Below are 19853 nucleotides of genomic sequence, written 5' to 3'. Positions count from 1 at the left end.
GAATTTATCTTATATAAATGATTATGGATATATATCCATACATTTATATATATATATCCATATATATCCATATATTTATATATACATACACACACACACATTCACACACACGAAGCCTCAGTGACAAAGATGCTCAGGTAATGTTATCTATAATGGCAAAGGTCTCAAAGAATATACAATTAATTGCTAAAGTGGTCATCTTTGAGCGGTGGGTTATTGGGATTCAAATTTTATTCTGTATGCTAAGTTACTTCACTCGTGTCCGACTCTTTGTGACCCCATGGACTGTAGCCCGACAGACTCCTCTGTCCATGGATTCTCCAGGCAAGAACACTGGAATGGGTTGCCACGCTGTCCTCCAGGGGATCTTCCTGACCCAGGGATCGAAACTGCATTTTACATCTCCTGTGTGGGCAGGCAGATTCTTTACCACTAGCACCACCTGGAAAGCCCTTTATTCTGTATGTAGTGATGTGTGGTTTAGTTGCTAAGTCATGTCTGACTCTTGTGACCCCATGGACCTGCCAGGCTCCTCTGTCCATGGGATTCTCTGGGCAAGAATACTGGAGTGGTATGGAGTAGGTATTGCTATTTCCTTCTCCAGGGGATCTTCCCGACCCAGGGATCAAACCTGGGTCTCCGGCATTGCAGGCAGATTCTTTACCAACTGAGCTATGAGGGAAGCCCATTTATTCTGTATACTCACCCATATTTTCCAAATTTTCCAAAATAAAGACTAAGGAATTGAAAAGAACACATCTGTGCTTGTTCCTATTACTGAGACACTGGTGAATCTCCAGGCACATGTATGATCAGGCTCTGAGACACTATAATATCTCATGAAACTGAATATCTATCTATATATGTCTGTATATATATACACACATATATATTTATGAACAGCAATTTCATCCTCAAACTCAACAGAAATGCATACACATTTTCACCAAAAGATCTATACAAAAATGTCCATAGCTGTACTTCTCATAGCCCAAGCTGGAGACAATTAAAATATTCATTATCCAGTAGAAAGGATATATGCCCACAATGAAATATAAATCACAAATGATGGAATGCCTCACAAACATAATATTAAGCAAAAACAAGTCAGACATAAGGAGTACATTCTACATCAGCCCCTTACATAAAACTCAAAAAAAGCAAAACTAACCTGTAGTTTTAGAACTCAGGAAAGTTCAGTCTTTGGGGGCAGAAACTGAGGGGGAAGAGGGACAGTTTGTTCTTCCCGTCAGTGTTCAGTTTCATGATGTAAATGGTGGCTGGCTACATGGGTGCTTATACTTTGTGAAAATGTATCAAGCAGTATGAGGATGACTTGTATACTTAGTTGCAACACATTAAGATTCCCTGGAACCATTTTTCCGAGTAACCCCCATTTTTAATGTAACGGATGCATGCATTTTACAGTATGTTTTAATGGAACGTACGTACATTTTGCTTCAAAAATAAGTTTGTGAGACTTTAATAAATAGCTCATGTTTCCCACTTAGCAGTCATAAAAACACTGGCATACATGGTAAAGAGCAGTGATAGGACCTAAAGTACACATAGGATAAATTTCAGACATCTCGTGGAGTGTAGAGCAATGTTGTCACTTATGAAAGGTGGAAAGAAATAGCCTGAATTACCAGAGTCTTCTGTAAAGAGGTTGTTTAGCATGTTATTCATTTTTCCTTTTTGTGAAGAATAGCAAAAAATTTTGTGTGTGTGTGCATAGCTGCAGGAAATGACCAGCAAAATTTGTATAATGGTTCCCTCTTACCACTGGCTCCTAGAAAAACTCAGCCCTAAATTTGTGCACACCCGCAGGTCAGTGGTTTTCAAACTTTCTTTTTACTATGGCCACAGTAAGAAACACACTTTATATCATGATTCAAGATACAAATATACACATACATTTGTTAACATACAATTTGGCAAATAATACCCTTACTTTGTGCAATATCCTCTGATATTTTCTATTCTAGCCCTTCATATCCTATTCCATTAAAAACTGTGACCACTCACTTAAATGATTTCATGGACCAAGGTTGCCACTAAATTTGAAAAATATTTTCTAGAGTTCCTGGTAAATATAAAAAGTTACTGAATATATAATGGTATATATTTGCATATCAATCTAATGTCCAGCTCATTATTAGGGTCTACCTCTGTTATCTTTTGCTTCTCGCTTCTTCTTATCCTTCATAGCTTATGTTAACTTATTCTAGTATATGGATCTTTCTAAGCTATCATCATCTTTTCCAGAACAAGCTCCCTGAACTGCTTTCAAAGTCACGTGGTAATCAGTGAAGACAGAACCAGGAGATAAGGGTCCTCCCAAGGCAGCAGGGCCTGCTCCTCTGGGAACAGGAAGCACAGTTCCTGCAGGACAGACATTTCCGGTGGCACCACTGCAACACTCTCTGCAGAGAGGGCACATGGTGGCGGGGACCTCGGGAAGGGAGCTCACCTCTACTTTCCAGGGAGCAAGAGACACTCTTGCTTTCCACGAAGTTCTCCTGCATTTCCGACAGCTGGGAGAGAGCGCGCCAGCTCATTCCAAGAAACACAAAGACACTTTTGAAAGGGGAACAAAGGGTTCTACAGTTGACAGTGAAGAATAGCATGAGCATCTCTGCGTCTCTGTGATAAAGGAGTTCATGCTCTTGAGTTTCCTTTATCTCTCTTTTCAGGGTGTAAAGTCCTTCTCAGGTCATCGAAGTGGTGTGTCTACAGGAGAACGAGCAACATGTTGGGAGGAGCCAGTCCAGGCATGTGGGAAGTAACTTTATCTTTCTAACCCAGGGAACACATTTTGCCTTAATAAAACTTGAAAAAAAAATTTTTTTTTCTCAGGTCCTATCAAACAAAACTTTCCCTGCACAAGGTCTTGGATCACTTTTGGGCAAGGTGCCATCTTGGCTTATCCTCCAGGCCCCAAAGAAAGAAAAATATGTTTTGGGCCAGAGCACCAAGGTTCACTTTGGTAGTGCTGTTTTTGTGAGGACAATACTGTGGGCTAAAGAGGGGTGTGAATATGACTGGTTCTTTCTCTTTAGCAAAAAAAGGACCTTAAGGAATATAACAGGGCTGAAATGGCTTAATTCTTTCCTAGGATATGGGGCCTAGGCTTAGTTTCTGCTTTCACTCCAAGAGAGCATGGATGTTCCCAAGGAAATGACCAAACATGCAAACTAAGATTTACATGCACGGATGTCTACAGAAGAATTTGTCTTAGTGGCATGAAGTCAGAAGCAGTCCATAAGTTCCAGGCTGGCAGGAAGACTTCTAAAACGTAACTGTGCAATCATTAAACCGAATACTTCACCATGTGAGAAATAACCACAATAAAACGTTCAATGTAAAAAGCAAGATGAAAACTACAGATAACAAAATATGAATTCAACCGTGTTAAAGCATGTATGCATTACATCTGCACAGAAAAAGACTTGGGAAAAACACTCCAAAATATTAAGAGGAGCTACAAACACTGGCTAGAGAAATCAAGAGTGAACATTAAATTTATTTTGTATTCTTATTTCTTAGTTATCATTTATATCTTTTTACTTACTTATCTCTTATTTATTATTATCTCTTTTTCCCCAAAATTTCCATTATACACATGGATTGCTTTTACAACTAGATAAAAGCCATTGTAAAAAATGTAATTGATGTATTTCTTTATAAATTCCAAGTTGTTTTTAAATGATTGTAATTTGTTCATTCACTGACTCATAAATATCTGTAAACTTTGTTCCTTTTCTTTTGACTCATGACAACTTCAGGAGTTAAATTTCTAACTTAACAGGGAGAACAGAAAGACCGAATGCCTCAGTGAATCTTATGCAAAGACAAAAAAGAGTGAAACAGGTTCTTACCCTCTAACATATTTGTATGAAGGAAAACCACCTTAAAAGACCTGGTTTTTCTAATGTATATCTTTTTCATGTGGATTGTGTGGACCAACTTAATACTGTAGCTTATTAATAATATTAAGGGTTTAGATGGCCCATCTGCAAGCCCACCCAGTTAATGTAAATGTCACACACGCACGAATTCCCTTGGCAGAGTTCCCCAGCCTTACAGCAACTGACGTCGTCCAGCTGGCTAAGGCAAAAGCGAGCAGCAGAGTAACCTCTCTGTGTGTGTGCTCAATCGCTCAGCCGTGTCCGACTCTCTGCGACCCCATGGACTATAGTCCACCAGGCTCCTCTGTCCATGGGATTCTCCAGGCAAGAAGACTGGAGTGGGTTGCCATTTCTTCCTCCAGGGGATCTTCCCCACCCAGAGATCAAACCTGGGTCTCCAGCATCTCCTGCATTGACAGGCTGATTCTTTACCATGGTGCCACCTGGGACGCCCAGAGTAATCTCTACGCTATTTGAAAAGGAAATGAAGGCAGTTCCAAAACCTGAGGCTGCTGCCCTCAAGCCTGGGTCATGGGACAGTCACCATGAGTCCAGCCAGCTCAGTATGGGAGACCTCGTTGCACTGGCATATCCAGAGAGGAAAAAACACGTTAATCTGCTTTATCGTTTGCTTCTCTGACTCTGTATATTTGATAACTAATTCCATATGGCCACCAAGAAAACTTCCATAAAATCTTGTTACTAGCAAGCCACCTGACCAACTAAGAGATTTTCTCTTTCGTTCCTTAATTGAGCTAAAACAAAACTGAAAAAAGCAAGTGCGTGAAGCAAACTGTAAGTACAGATGCTCTGGCAACAAAGCGACCCCAATCCCTCTCTAAACTCTGCTAAAATTTTAAAGCCAGTTTCTCAGTAATGTGGATGGGGTACCTCCTACAGTTCGGCAGCCAATGCCCTGCTCTCGATTAAAGTTCCTAATAGGTGTTCAAGAAATTTCCAATGCTATCACAGATTGGATAGAAACTTGTTTACTTTGGAAAAACAAGAGGCATAAAGGGTTACTGGAACCTATCCATTTGGGTTTCTAGTTTATAATGGTACGGTATACTTTTTTTTAATGGTTTTTCCAGTAGTCATGTACGGATGTGAGAACTGGACAAAAGAAGGCTGAGTGCCCAAGAATTCATGCTTTTGAACTGTGGTGTTGGAGAAGACTCTTGAGAGTCCATTGGACAGTAAGGAGACCAAACCAGTCCATCCTAAAGGAAATCTGTCCTGAATATTCATTGGAAGGGCTGATGTTGAAGCTGAAACTCCAATACTTTGGCCACCTGATGCGAAGAACTGACTCATTTGAAAAGACCCTGATGCTGGGAGGGATTGGGGGCAGGAGGAGAAGGGGATGACGGAGGATGAGATGGTTGGATGGCATCACTGACTCGACGGACATGAATTTAAGTAAACTCCGGGAGTTGGTGATGGATAGGGAGGCCTGGTGTGATGCAGTCCATGGGTCACAAAGAGCCGGACACAACTGAGCGACTGAACAACAAGGTTTCTGACACCTTGAGGCCTTTTCCAGTCCTTAGGCAGAGACATTCGCTACTGACTTTGGAACAGACACCCTGGGGTGTCTGGTGGAGGTGGGGGTGGGGGTGGGAAGAGAAGGGTGTCTGAACGGAAGAGGAGGGGGAACGCGGTTGTGTTCTGACTGGGTTTCTGCTCTCAGAGAAGGGGTTTCAGTGTCTGTGAGTAAGCGTGAAAAAATCCACACTTCCAAGCTGTATGGAGACCTCAGTTTGGAACCAAGATTATGACCCCTCCCACCCCCAGCTGTGAAGGCTCTCCTGGGCCCCCGTCCCCCACGGCCCCACCCCAGGCAGCTAGCACCCTGCTCCGGGTGCTCCAGCTGGTTCTTGGTGGCTCCGGACAGAGGAGGCCAGAAAAGGCTCAGGTCTAAGGGGAAGGGTTTCTTCACAGGCCCACAGGGGTCCACGTCATCACGTGGACTCAAACACAGGAGAGAAATAAAAGCTCTTCTGCACAGTGGAATGCCAGCTGGTACAGAAGGGGCAATGGAGGCAGAAAACCATCAGTGGATGTTAAAACTAGTGGCTGAAAATCTGAGGAGGAAAATGGCATTTGTCTTGTCTTGGGGTGCTTCCTCCCAAATAACATATTAATTCCCAAGAGGAGAGTAGTACCCTTGCGTGGGAAGCCTGGCAGACAGCACTTCAGCTGAGTGATGGAAGCCAGCATCGCCGCCGGCGCAGTAAACTGGCCTCACATGACCCGAGAAGGACACGAGGTCACTACTGTGGTCTTCCTTCCAAACAGGCACCACATGAATCCAACGTCGAGGAAACGTCAGAAATCCAGTTCTGCAGAAGAATTTGTCTGTACCTTTCCAAAACATCAAGAAACACAAAGAAAGCCTGAGGACCTGTTTCGGAGTAAGGAGACAAGACCGCTAAATCCAACAGGAGATTGTGGAACAAACCTCGACCGAGGAAAACATTGCTACCAGGAAGACCGCTGGACGCTTGACAGACTCGGAATACGGAATGTTGATTAGATAACAGTGTCATATCAACGCTGAACTTCCTGGGCTTGATAACCACACTGCGGTGCTATAAGAGACTGCCCTTGTTCTTAGAAAATCCACACCGAAGCAGTTAAGAACGAGGGCAAAAGAGACAGCAGGGTGGGGAACGGAGATCTGATGATAGGAAACCGGTCTTTTCTCCACCCTGGAATTCCTCCCCAGGACTCTCGGAGACTGGGGCCTGCTGCGGGTGGGTGGGTGGGGGGGGGCGGTCATCAGGAAGTGAAGCCGAGAACATTCCCGTAAAGGGAGAAAGGGCGTGTCCAACAGGGTCACCAACACAGAGACACCTAACACATATACACACCCAACACGTACACACACCCCCCACATACACACCACACACACACACACATACATACCCCACATACACACACCACACACACTCCCTCACACATCAGATAAACATACCACATAAACATACACACCCACACACACACCACCCTCACACCCCCACACGCATCACTGACACATCCTGCATACACACCTGAAATACACACACACACCCCACATACACACCACACACACACACCCTCACACATCAGATACACACACATACACCCCCACATACACACACACACACTCTGCATACACACATCCTGAATATACATACACACCCCACACACCCCTCCACATACACACCACACACTCACACCCCCCACATTCACACACACCACACACACACACCCCCTCACACATCAGATACACACACCACATAAACACACACCCCACACACACACACCCCCTCACATCAGATACACACACATACACCCCCACATACACACACACACACACTCACACCCCCCACATACACACCACACACACACCCCCTCACACATCAGATACACACACATACACCCCCACATACACACACACACACTCTGCATACACACATCCTGAATATACATACACACCCCACACACCCCCCCACATACACACCACACACTCACACCCCCCACATTCACACACACCACACACTTACACCCCCTCACACATCAGATACACACACCACATAAACACACACCCCACACACACATTGCTGACCTCCTGCATACACACACACCCTCAATACACACACACACCATGTATACCCTGAATATACACACCCCACATACACACACCTTGCATACACACACACTATACACACACATACACACAACACACATATACACATACCACACACACCTCCCCCACACACATGGCTGACACACCCTGCATACACAAACACACACCCCCAAAACACATACCATACACACCCTGCATACACTCACCCTGCATACACACACCCTGTATACACACACCACACACACTGCATACACACACACCATACACACACACACCACATACACTCCCACCATGCCCCACAGCACAGGGCCTACACACACAGGCCCGAAAGGAGGACAGCCTGGGGTTTCGGGGAGTTTCTATACGCTCAGCCATTTAAATGTCTGCAGGAGTCCGGCTGACCCTGGAGGCTCCTGAACGTCAGCTCTCTGCCTGGTATTGCACTGCTGCTTTCTGGCCTGAGGGGAATAGTTCCCGTAAGTTCCTCTGCTCGTCTCTTTGGCTTGTTTGTTCTGAGAGCTGGCTTGAAGGTGCAGCTCTGGTGACGGAGGTCCCAGGAGCTTGTGACCACAGGGGCTTCCCGAGCGGCCTCCCCGCCGGGCTCCCTGTCTGCCCGCTCTAGCCTCTCTCCCCGACTGCAGGGGAAGACACCCTGCCCCCTTGGGCAGACCATGCGGGGGTCTGTTTAGACTAGGTTGTACAGGAATCCTTCTCTAAAGCACACCCCGCGGAAATACAGACACCTCCCGGAGAAGCAGTCCGAGAAGAGGGTACATGACAGAGATGCCCGGACCTGAAACTTCCTCCCCTTTGAATTCCAGACACGTCAACATAGGCCTTAACGTAGTCAATAATTTAAGTACCAGCGAATCTAGACTCTGGAGGGATCTTGTTCAAGTGCAGATTCTGGCCCAGTAAGTCTAAGAGGAGCCTGAGGTTCTGCATTTCTCACCAGGACCTGCCAACTCTGCCCACCTGCATCTCAAAGACCGTGGTCCTCGTCAACCGTGACGTTAGCACCCGACACCGGGCAGTGTGGCACGCTAATGTCTGTTTCTGAAGACGAGAAAACTGAAGCTCAGTGTGACCAAATCACTTTGCCAAGGTGAAAGGGCAAGCAGATAAAAGGTAAAATTTAAATTCCAGCCATCCAACCATCTCATCCTCTGTCGTCCCCTTCTCCTCCTGCCTTCAATCTTTCCCAGCATCAGGGTCTTTTCCAATGAGTTGACTCTTCACATCAGCTAGCCAAAGTATTGGAGCTTCAGCTTCAGCACCAGTCCTTCTGACGAATACTCAGGATTGATTTCATTTAGGATTGGCTGGTTTGATCTCCATGTTGTCCAAGGGACTCTCAAGAGTCTTCTCCAACACCACAATTTGAAAGCATCAATTCTTCAGCACTCAGCCTTTTTTATGACCCAACTCTCATATCCATACGTGACTACAGCAAAACCCATAGCTTTGACTATACGGACCTTTGTTGCAAAGTGATGTCTCTGCTTTTTAATACTCTGTCTAGGTTTGTCAAAGCTTTCCTTCCAAGGAACAAGCGTCTTTTAATTTCATGGCAGCAGTCACCATCTGCCGTGATTTTGGAGGCCAAGAAAATAAAAACTGTCACTATTTCCACATTCCCCCCATCTGTTTACAATGAAGTGATGGGGCCAGATGCCATGAGCTTAGTTTTTTGAATGTTGAGTTTTAAGCCAGCTTTTTCACTCTCCTCTTTTACCCTTATAAAAAGGTTCTTTAGTTCCTGTTCACTTTCTGCATTAGAGTGGTATCACCTACATATCTAAAGTTGTTGATATTTCTCCTGGCAATCTTGATTCCAGCTTGTGAGTCATCCAGCCCAGCATTTCACGTGATGTACTCTGCATACAAGTTAAATTAGCAGGGTGACAAAAAAGCCTCGACATACTCCTTTTTCAATTTTGAACCAGTCTGTTGTTTCATGTCTAGTTCTAACTGTTGCTTCTTGACCTGCATATAGGTTTCTTAGGATACGGGTAAGGTGGTCTGGTATTCCCATCTCTTTAAGAATTTTCCACAGTTTGTTGTGATCCGTATAGTCAAAGGTTTTCACTCAGTCAATGAAGCAGATGTTTTTCTGGAATTCCTTGCTTTTTCTTGATCCAATGCAATTTGATCTCTGGTTCCTCTGCCTTATCTAAATCTAGTTTGTATATTTGGAAGTTCTCAGTTCACATGTTGCTGAAGCCTAACTTGAAGGAATTTGAGCATTACCTTACTAGCATGTGAAATAAGCTCAATTGGACGGTAGTTTGAACAGAGAAAGTTATAAATACATAATTTTCAGATAATAATATATAGTTTAAAGCTAAACCTATTGAGAATGATCAATTTTCTGATTGTGTTATAGTATTGCTGTGCTTTTTTTTTTTTAGCGTTAGCTTCTTTATTTGATAATTAGTGTTGTATATATTCTACCTTCTATGAGCACATTTAAATACAATAAAATTTTGGAGAACTAGAGATTTGGAGTGTCACAGACTGTACCTCCAAACACCCCTCTCCATCTCTCCATATCCTAAAAAAATCCCTATTGATTACATTGCATGTATTCTTGATCTTTTCTGGGTTATGCATCCCTTGGGTCCCTTGGGGAATCTAATATGGGAAATTCTGTGGTTGCTGTTGCTTTCCTTTGTTCGCAGAAGGTACTCTTCTGGAAGGTGCTTTCCAGAAGGTGCACAGTTCTACAGACAGTCCTAGGAGGTTTATGGACCTCTTGAAATCCTCTATGGGCTCCTATGATAAGAACAGGTGGTATTCAATCTGTAGGAGGGTGCCTAAGATCCCATAAAATTTATCCTCCAGAAATGGTAACCATGGGTCCACCCACACTGTCTAGAGGGATGCATAAAGGAACAGTCCTTTCTTGCTTGCTTTTCAAACACCCCAAACTCCTACTACTGCTGAGGTAAGCAAATTCTTAAAAGAAGTTTTTGCAACTCAGCCAACACTGTGGAGTTTCCCTGGTTACTCAGTGGTAAAAACAAAACAAACAAACAAACAAAAACCACCTGCCCCTGCAGGAGATGTGGGCTCAGTCCCTAGACTGGGAAGATCCCCCAAGGAGGGCGTGGCAACCCACTCCAGTACTCTTGTCTGGGGAATCCCATGGACAGAAGAGCATGGGGGCCTACAGTCCATGGGGGTCACAAGAGTTGGACACAACCAAGCAACTAAGCAACAACACCTTGAATCCTTAAGCAGTAAGTAGCTCTGACCCTGCCACTTTAACCTTCCACAGGGTCGCAAAGAGTCGGACATGACTGAAGTGACTCAGCACGCGTGCTAACACCTTATCAACCCGATGTGAATTCATGGTCAAAGTCACCTGAAGGGCTGTATCAGAAGGGCTGTGCTGGCTATGACGATGTCAAACGAATATGCAGACAGAAGAAAGCAGAATACTCGAGGCACCCTTCAAGAATACCAAGAGTACTTGAAGCCTTTTTGATTCTGAGCTCCCCTCAGACTAACACAGCAAAGACGGGCTCTGGTTACCACGATCCCAGAACATTTCTTGTTGGGAGCGGAGGAGGGGAATGTGACGACACGAAATATTTAGCAATATTCAGCAGCTTATGTTTTTAAATACTTCAGCATTAGGGGTTCCCTAGTGGGACAGTGGTAAAGAATTCGCCTTGCAATGAAGGGGACAGGGGTTCCAACCCTGGCCCTGGAGGAGTCCCACGTGCCAAGGGACAGCTAAGCCCCTGCTCCACAACTACTGGAGCCGGAGCCCCCGGAGCCCGAGGCCCCTGGAGCCTGAAACCCCTGGAGACCGAGGCCCCTGGAACCCGTGCTCTGCAGCGAGAGAAGCCACCACAGGGAGAGGCCCGCACCCCGCAACTAGAGAGTCGTTTCTGCTCGCCTCAGCTAGGGAAAGCCTGCGTGCTGCAACGAAGCCACCACAGTCAATAAATAAATAAATTCGTTAATTAAATGAATCTTAAAAAAAAAAATGTCATCACTAGCTACCATTCTCAGTGACCCGCAGTCAATAACGTAACCAATACTTAAGGTTCCTTCTTGGTTTGGGAACCTGGACTGCAGGTTAAAATAAAGACAGTGGACTGGTAGCCTCGAACCAATACCGTGGTCTGTTTTTCTCCTGCTGTTCAGTTCTCTCTTTTTATCTTAGTATAAAATAATATACAAGAGAATACCAACATTTCAGGTTCGAAATCTCCAAGCTTCCAGGAATGTCCAGAGATCATTTCACTCAAATTCCTCCACTGGGGAGAGGGAGGGACAGCAAGGGGAGGCGACTGTCTCAGTGTTAACCCTGAGCCGGTGCTGGGAGCCATGTCTCTTTTGTTGTGGGAATATTAATAGATATACAATCTATGTGCAGCTAAAATAAATATCATGGGAAGGGAGTCTCCAGAGCTGCCTCCGTCGGAAGGGCCTGGATCATCCTCCCAGAAGTGTTCTTTGTACACACACGCATAGATACCTGTTCATCCTTTTTTTTTTTTTTTTCATAGAAGAAGGACCATGATAAACCCTCTCTGGCTCACTTTGTTTGGCTCTTGGTTTGAATTCTTTCCTTTGATATATTCAAATGTCCTTCTAAATGGGCTGCGTCGTATTCTCTCGAACTTCTTCCGTTTATACTTTATCAGAGCTCTTTGCTAATGAGGTTCTTCAGACGTTTGCTGTTCTTTGGCACCACAAGGGATTAAATGTCCTTCAACTGTGCGCATCCTTTAGCGCACTCCTCTCTCTCTCGTTTCCACCACTTGTTTTTCTGGAAACTTCCTACACTAGCAACGGCTCTCCATCCTTCTTATCTGTCACGTTGCTTTAGTTGCCTCTGCAGGATTTATCACCACCTGAAACAGAACGTATTTGCTTGTTCACTTTTTGTCGCTTGCAGCTGCTACTAGACTAGTAAGTCCATGGGATTGGAAACTTACCTTTATTCACTGCCGTGTTCTTAAAACAGAGAACAGTGATTGGCTTTTGGTAGGCGCTCAATAAATAAGGAATCGGTGAATGAATGCTTCAAACATTTTTCCTATTGGATTACTGGTCTTCCTCTTACTGACTCATTAAAGTTCTTTATATGGCAACTAAATAAGCCTTTGTCATTTGTCCTGCTCACATGGTTTCCAGTGTGGTGTTTATCATTTCACTTTGTTGAGGGCATTCTTTCTGCCATTAAAGAATGGTTTAATTATTATATATTTAAGCATAATGTATTTGCCTTTTATAACTTTCATGTTTGTATCTTGGTTTGAAAGGCTTTATGCACTCCAGAGTTATTTTTAAAAACTTGTCTGGTACTTTCATGGTTTGTTTTCATGTTGGAATCTTTGATTCATTTGGAATTTATTTTGGCAAAGGTAGTGGCTATGTAATCAGCTTTGTTATTTTTTCCCAAATAGTTAGCCAGTTGATTCAACATGAATTAAAAAACAATTCATCCCCTCCTCATTGCTCCAAATGCCATCTTTATCATATATCAAATTCCCATAAATATTTACATCATATCTCATCTCTAGTCTGCCCTGTTAACTTGCCTGTCCATTCCTGGGCTGGTACTGATTTATCTTAATTCGCTTTGCAATATAGTGATTTTCACATCTGGGTAGGGCTGGGCACTCCTTTTTGTCCTTTCTCTGCCCTAGGTTTCCTGTTTATCCTCACGTGTTTATTTTTTCATAAGAATATCAGAAGCTACAGAGCCAGTCAACCCTCCCTCCAGAAGATTACCTCATTATTTTATTGCAACCAGATTATTTTACAGATTAATGTAGAAAGAAATGACACCAGTACAACAAGTGGCTCTATTGACACTCAGATGTTTCCTGTGCTCTCCCAAGCTCCTGATACACCCGAATGAAACTCAGTTCTCTTCAATGAAAGGATGATGGCTTCATTTGTGTGCATATGACGTTGGCAGAGACGACCCGAAGATGGAGCTCAGCTGGGATTATCCCACAGACACCCTCCGTGTGGCTTCTCTAGCGTTTGGCAGCTGCAGGGTTGTCCAACTTCTTAGATGGTGGCTGGACTCAAGAGCAAGTGCTCAGGGAACACAGGGGCAGCTGTGTGGCCTCAGAAGCCCCCTTCCCCCATTTGCTACTGGTGAAAGTGCTCACGTGCCACCAAATTTAAAGACCTCCACCTCTTGCTAGGAGAGGGTCAGGAATCTGTGGTCATGTTTTAAAACTACTGCAGCGTCTATTAGTAGAAAATTGGACAGTTTCCCTCTTAATTACTTCTGACTTTTCTACCACTTTCCTTCCATGTCTCCCACTTCTAACTCTGGAAACACTGACATGGTTCAGGACTGGAAAGTAATTGCTTTTTGAAATGAAGTTTTCTGTTGAGTTGCATTACTAACCCTTGCCTAAGGGGGAAGCCATGTCCCCAGTGTGGCTCTGGCTTTCTCTATCAGCGCCTTCTGCTCCCTCCCCCGATACCCACATGACTGCTGCTGGGATCCCCTACCAGAGGTGTACAGGGGCAGAGAGAGTCAACTCAAACTCATCAATTTTTAGCAATTTGTTATTTGGCATCAATTTTGTATATGGTTGGAAAGGCAACTAAAATGAAAAGCAAATGTTTTGAGAATTCATTGTGAAATGCAACCACTCATTCCAAAGACCCTCCCCACTCCCAAGGCTGGCTGCTCTTTCTATTGATCCACAGCCTTATTTTAAAGACCTTAAAGACATGCCTAGTAATTCACTGGGTACCCTACTAGATCATCCTCTTCTCTTCTATATTCCAGGGATAGCAGCAACATTTACTGAACACCCACTGCAAAGGTACTTTATATATGTTTATCATTTATTTTTATTTTAAAAATTTATTGGGGAATAGTTGATTCACAATGTTATGTTAATTCCAGGTGTACAGCACAGTAAATAAGGTTATATATATAAAGTTTTAGTCGCTCAGTCATGTCTGACTCTTTGAGGACCCATGGACTGTAGCCCATCAGACTCCTCTGTCCATGGAATTCTCCAGGCAAGAATACTGGAGTGGGTTGCCATTCCCTTCTCCAGGGGGTCTTCCCAACCCAGGAATCCAACCCAGGTCTCCTGCATTGCAGGCAGATTCTTTGCCATCTCATATATACGTGAACCGTGAAATTCCTGATGTTCAAGCTGGTTTTAGAAAAGGCAGAGGAACCAGAGATCAAATTGCCAACATCCGCTGGATCATGGAAAAAGTAAGAGAGTTCCAGAAAAACATCTATTTCTGTTTTATTGACTATGCCAAAGCCTTTGACTGTGTGGATCACAATAAACTGTGGAAAATTCTGAAAGAGATGGGAATACCAGACCACCTGACCTGCCTCTTGAGAAATCTGTATGCAGGTCAGGAAGCAACAGTTAGAACTGCACATGGAACAACAGACTGGTTCCAAATAGGAAAGGGAGTACGTCAAGGCTGCATATTGTCACCCTGCTTATGTAACTTATATGCAGAGTACATCATGAGAAACACTGGACTGGAAGAAACACAAGCTGGAATCAAGATTGCCGGGAGAAAGATCAATAACCTCAGATATGCAGATGACACCACCCTTATGGCAGAAAGTGAAGAGGAGCTAAAAAGCCTCTTGATGAAAGTGAAAGAGGAGAGTGAAAAAGTTGGCTTAAAGCTCAACATTCAGAAAACGAAGATCATGGCATCTGGTCCCATCACTTCATGGGAAATAGATGGGGAAACAGTGGAAACAGTGTCAGACTTTATTTTTTGGGGCTCCAAAATCACTGCAGATGGTGACTGAAGCCATGAAATTAAAAGACACTTACTCCTTGGAAGAAAAGTTATGACCAACCTAGATAGCATATTCAAAAGCAGAGACATTACTTTGCCAACTAAGGTCCATCTAGTCAAGGCTATGGTTTTTCCAGTGGTCATGTATGGATGTGAGAGTTGGACTGTGAAGAAGGCTGAGTGCCGAAGAATTGATGCTTTTGAACTGTGGTGTTGGAGAAGACTCTTGAGAGTCCCTTGGACTGCAAGGAGATCCAACCAGTCCATTCTGAAGGAGATCAGCCCTGGGATTTCTTTGGAAGGAATGATGCTGAAGCTGAAGCTCCAGTACTTTGGCCACCTCATGGAAGAGCTGACTCATTGGAAAAGACTGATGCTGGGAGGGATTGGGGGCAGGAGGAGAAGGGGACGACAGAGGATGAGATGGCTGGATGGCATCACTGACTCGATGGACGTGAGTCTGAGTGAACTCTGGGAGTTGGTGATGGACAGGGAGGCCTGGCGTGCTGCAATTCATGGGGTCACAAAGGGTTGGACACGACTGAGTGACTGAACTGAACTGAACTGATATATATATATATATGTATGTATGTATGTATATATACACGTATACAGTCTTTTTCAGATTCTCTTCCCATAAGGGTTATCACGGAACATTGAGTAGAGTTCCCTGTGCTCTATAGCAAGTCCTTATTAGTTATCTATTTTATATACAGTAGTGTGTGCGTATTACTGCATTTAACCCTAACTTCAAGGGTGGGAATTGCCCAGCCCATTTTAGAGCTGAGAGCACTGCTGCTCAGAATGATGAACTGAACTGTCTGAGTGTCTCAGAGCTCAAATGTAGTTAGCTATTCCCACCTCCTTGTGATACAAAACGCAGCCCTCCTACCCAGAGCTTTGGTATCACCTGGGAACTTGTTAGAAATGCAGAACCTGGGTCCCAACCCAGACCTACTGCCCCCAGGTGAGGTGGACTCGCCTTGAAGTTGGAGGAGCGCTGCTCTGTGTCCCAGAGATCTTCTGGCTGGAGTTCCATGGAGCACTACTAAAATATACTAATGCCTGAGTTCCCTGCCTGTTTCTCAATGCCAGTTTAATTGGACTAGGGTGTGACCTAAGCATTAGGATTTTGCAAAGCCTCCTGGGTGGTTCTAACATACAGTTAAGTTAGAACCATGGCTAATACAGCTCACTTGGTACTAAGAGTATTCCGTATCTTGCCTGTTTGCTTTTCAGCATTTTTATACATGGTCTATGTCCCCAGCACAAATATATTTTATATAACAGCTCTCTTTTCAGGGTAGTTTCTTGCAGAAAATAAGCACTCAGTAAACACTGGCTGCTATTGCTCTTGGTGAAAACTGTGCCTTGGCTGGTCTGCTGTGGGGCTGGGGCACCACTGTTTTGGGCAAGGTGCCTCACGTGACTCTACTGTGTCGTCAAGACTGAACACGACTGGGTTGGCTCCTGCAGCTCCAGCTGACGGTTGCTATGGAGAAACTGGGGTGGAGGAGTGCCAAATGTTCTGATTTCTGAAGAAGAGCCTCAAAATCCAGAGTTTAGAATAAATGTTGTCAACAAATTTAGGTTTTTGAAAAAACTGCATGCAAGTAAAATAAACCGCATCTGTTTGTCTGTGTGTGTGCATCTGGTTAGGGATACAGGAAAGTCAGTAAGTCATTCCCCGGGGGGTCCATGACCCCCTCAGAATCTGATGGTTATAAACGCCACCACTCCTGCCGCCTTGGAAAACACACGTTATAATCATCACACTTCACCATCCTCGCTTCAGAGGCATTATAGTGTTCCTGTCAATGGCGTAAGATACAGCCCAAATCGGAGACTGTCAGACCTCGGAGAATCAGTACCTGTGCCTAATTTTATGTTCTGCGCAATGCCCGGATGTGCCAACAGAACCAGGGGACGCGTGACAACAGGGAGGGGGCAGGCGGCGCTCTGCAGTTCAGTAGAGAAAGTCGGTGAGTTTTCAACAGGCACTGTTGCCATGATTTCCACCCGCTGCCTGGGCATCGCTTAGTGACAAAGCAAAACCAAGGAAAAGGGACCCAAGATGAAAACCAGGACAGGAAATAAAGACATGCAAAAGAAAGATCACGGTCAGAGGGAAAGTGTTCTGCCTGGTGTCTGCATCACCAGTGGGTCCCTCTGTCTGGGTTTGTTTGCCTGGATGATGAACAGCAGGGCTTCTACTGGAGCTGCAGGGAGGGGAGGGGCATGGATGGAGTACCGGGGGCTTGGACCACACTGCCCATGATGTTCACAGCAAAACGCTTCCAGGTGTTGAAAGCACCAGCACCTTCTGCAGATTTAACTGCGGCGCGAGATGACAGGGGCCCCAACTCTTAACACTAATAACCCACAGGTTTGTCCCATGGGAGCTAAGAATGCAGAGGCAAGCCCAGCACTGACATCAGGAACAATAATGATGCCACCACTGACAATCAGCGTGTGTGCGCGCTGTTGCTCGGTCGAGTCCGACTCTGGGCAACCCCATGGAATGTGGCCCACCAGGCTCCTGTGTCCGTGGGACTTCTCCAGGCAAGAATACTGGGGTGCAACAGTCTTTTGGACTCTGTGGGAGAAGGCGAGGGCGGGGTGATTCGAGAGCACAGTGCTGAAACATGTGTATTATCATATGTGAAATAGATCGCCAGTCCAGGTTCGATGCGTGAGACAGGGTGCTCAGGGCTGGTGCACTGGGATGACCCTGAGGGATGGGGCGGGAGGTGGGAGGGGGGTTCAGGATCGGGAACACATGCACACCCGTGGCTGAGTCATGTGAATGTATGGCAAAAACCACCACAATATTGTAAAGTAATTAGCCTCCAATTAAAATAAATAAATTAATTCTAAAAATAAATAGGAAAAAAAATACACGGTGTCTCCACTGGGTGGGGGGGTGGGGTGGGGAAGATTTTACTCTAAAAAAAAAAAAGAATACTGGGGCGGGTTGGCATTTCCTTCTCCAGGGAATCTTCCCTACCCAGGGATCCAGCTCACATCTCTTACGGCCCCTGCACTGGCAGGTGGGTTCTTTACCAATAGCACCACTGAGCCCGTGTACCAACCACAACTACTGAGCCCGCACATCACAGCACTCAGGCCTGAGCAATCTAGAGCCTACGCTCCACACCAAGGGAGACACTGGAACGAGCAGCCTGCGCTCGCACCCAAGAGTAGCCCCTGCTGGCCACGACTAGAGAGAGCCTGGGCGCAGCAGCAGAAACACAGCACAGCCTAAAGCAAATACAGTTTTAGAAAAGTAAATGAAAGACACGTCGATCTCGCTCTCTTCTCCATAGGACACTTTATGGCTCCCATCTGACTCCGTGTTGGGGACGAAGCCCCTTCCCCAGCTGGCAAAGTCCCATAGCCATCGGCTGCCCACCTCCCTCTCCACCCATTCTTTCTCTGACCTCACCTCCTCCCCTTCCCCGTCCAATGCCAACTCCTCTAACGTGAAGGAACTCTGGCTGTCCCTCAAACACGAAGTGTCTGCACTGCGTGCCCCGAGTTAGGACGCTCTTCTCCAGACATCACAAGCGTCCTTCCTGCCATCGTCTTACTGAGGTTTATAAAACTGCGTCTCCGTACTCCCCTCCTCACGTTCTGACATCCAGAACTCTACTGGTTTTTCTGTCTGGCATCCACTGTGCGGTAAGGTTCATAAAAGCAGAGGTTCCCTTCTGCTGTGTTCATTGCTGTATTCCCAATGCCTAGAAGAATGCGAGGCACATACCTGGTGCTCAATAAATGCTTTTAGAATGAATAAGTGAATGAATTTAATCCCCACAACAGTCCTAGAAGATAGGCACTCTCATAATCCTGCTTTTACCAAGGTATGAAGTTTAAAGAGGCTGCAGTGACCCAAGACCACAAAAGAGAAATTCCTAGAGAGGAGATGTGAACCTTGGACCATTTGACACCAAAAGCTCGAAACACTTCCTGACCTACTCTGTTGTTATTTTAACCATTCTGGGCCTTTCTTGGGAAATGATAAATACAATAATTATAATCTGGAAGTGGAGCTATATTTGATGTAATTGGAACTAGGGCAATTACTGTAAGCTAGTGAGAAAAGGAAAAACTATTTTTGCTCCCCCTGATTAGGGTAATTCTTAATTTTTAGAGCAGTTGATACAATTTCTTGAGTGATCATGTGTTGAGAAATTGGACCTTCTGAAGCATTACAGTGATGGGAAATAAATCAAGGTTTAGCAAGTCCTATTTCCTTGGGGTAAGTAAGTCAAGGGCCACTTTGAACCTTAAATTGCTCAAGAATTTCATCTAGTATGAGCCAGTGGCAGGAATTCGAACCCAAAGACATCACAGAAAATGACCACATGGAATGCAAGCACGGCAGCGCGAGTCTTAAAGGGTTCTGTAGAAAGTCCGCTAACTTGGCCTTGAAGACCACTCCAACACTCCCCAATCTAAGAATACATTGGATAGAACTCAACTCGTGCCAAACACAGGAGGCTTGAGGAGGCTGAATGTGCCCAAAGCCTTGG

General features: G+C 44.9%; 1 protein-coding gene across 8 annotated transcripts in view; it reads right to left on the bottom strand.

Moving 5' to 3' along the window:
* Positions 1-19853, bottom strand: part of THRB (thyroid hormone receptor beta) — a 437533-nt gene that overhangs the window by 256876 nt on the left and 160804 nt on the right. Inside the window, exons 2-3 of one of the 8 annotated variants that reach the window (XM_069572930.1) lie at positions 6077-6275; positions 2474-2733 (exon numbers count right to left, since the gene is read on the bottom strand). The exons of the other annotated variants lie outside the window; for them this stretch is intronic. The gene's annotated coding sequence lies outside the window, so the exon portion shown is untranslated. The remainder of the gene's footprint in view (positions 1-2473; positions 2734-6076; positions 6276-19853) is intronic. 8 annotated transcript variants of the gene reach the window in all.

Source organism: Ovis canadensis, chromosome 26 (genome assembly GCF_042477335.2).
Source record: "Ovis canadensis isolate MfBH-ARS-UI-01 breed Bighorn chromosome 26, ARS-UI_OviCan_v2, whole genome shotgun sequence".
Lineage (NCBI taxonomy): Eukaryota > Metazoa > Chordata > Mammalia > Artiodactyla > Bovidae > Ovis > Ovis canadensis.
Note: the sequence above shows the minus strand (reverse complement) of the source record. Positions and strands in the feature narration are given on the sequence as shown.